We start from the raw sequence: 1,320 nt of genomic DNA, 5'->3' as shown, positions 1-1,320 counted from the left end.
GGTGTTAATACAATGGTGAAAGGTCACCAATTGCTTGGTGCCTTGTGCTCAATGTCTATCTTGGCAGGATACTGCTTTGCCAGTTACAATCAAGGGTGCCAGGAGAGCTGTTAAAGGTCACCACTGTTTCAGTACTTGCAAAGAGGTGCCGCTGCAGGGCTATGTACCCTTTAGCTAAACGGACTGTAAACAAGATGGGAACTTCAATCAGAACCAACTGGAATTAAGCTGCTTCCACCAAAGTAACGCTATGCCACACAGATGCACTAAACCACATTCAAATATGACCATACTTGCCTGTTCCCCAGAATGCACGAGGGGGAAACATTTGATACGCTATGTTAATGACACACGTTTGTTGACCCTTGTAGATTGCCTGCTCTGATCACCAGGGGAAATGAGAGTAGTAAATATACCTTAGGACCTGGTGTGCATATTTGTGCAGCCCGATTCCAGGGCACAATGGCTGCAATTGCAGTAACACACAGCAAATGCACGCTTTGGCACCTGAGAACGAGGTGCGCAGGTCTGAACATCTGGGCCACGGCACCTTGATAACTCATGGGCAGCTGAAAGGCAGGTAAGTGTTTCCTTAGCTTAGGATAGGACAAAGTGTACAGCCTAATCTATTTAATGGCCTTTGAAGTTTCCCCCATCCCTGAAACATTTCCCTCCAGCAGGGATCCAGAAACTAGCCTACTCATTTGATGCTGGAGAGAGACAATGAAGCGCAAACCCAATTGTCCCAGCTGAGGAATGCAGAGTTTTACCTGTATCAACATCAAACCTTCCCAGGGCAAATCCTGACTCCGCCCAGACGGGCCCACAGAGCTCTAGGGGTTGGGAATAAGTAGGATTTACAAAACTTGGCAGAGGGGTTGCACCTCCAGCAGCCCACAATGCACCTCAGGGCTTTTCAAATGGTCACGCATGCGCGTGCGCAGGGCGAGGAGGGAGGTGTGCAGGCCTGAGGCTCTCGGAGTGGCCTGGAGTCCAGAGCTCCCCACTCCCTGCACGGCCTGGTCCCTCCAGCTGTGTTCTGGGTTCAGGTTTGTCACAAAGGGAACCATTGCATAGGGCAAATCTACACCATTTTTAGGCTCTGCAGAGCCACTTGTCGTTACCTTTGCATCCGAGCACTTTGGTAATGCAAACATGCTGGCACACTTGAAATGCCGCCACTGTGTTTATTTGAACCCTGAAGCCATCCTAGTGGACATGACAATAAAGTCTGGGTGGGTTTGGTTTGTGTGTTACAATGTGTCAGGAAAAAATACCCCAAAACAAAACCCAACCACAAGCCTGTTTTTTAGGTGAAAG

This window comes from Lepidochelys kempii, chromosome 13, assembly GCF_965140265.1.
Source record: "Lepidochelys kempii isolate rLepKem1 chromosome 13, rLepKem1.hap2, whole genome shotgun sequence".
Taxonomy (NCBI): Eukaryota; Metazoa; Chordata; order Testudines; family Cheloniidae; genus Lepidochelys; species Lepidochelys kempii.
The sequence above is the reverse complement of the archived record's forward strand: the minus strand, read 5'-3'. Positions refer to the sequence as shown.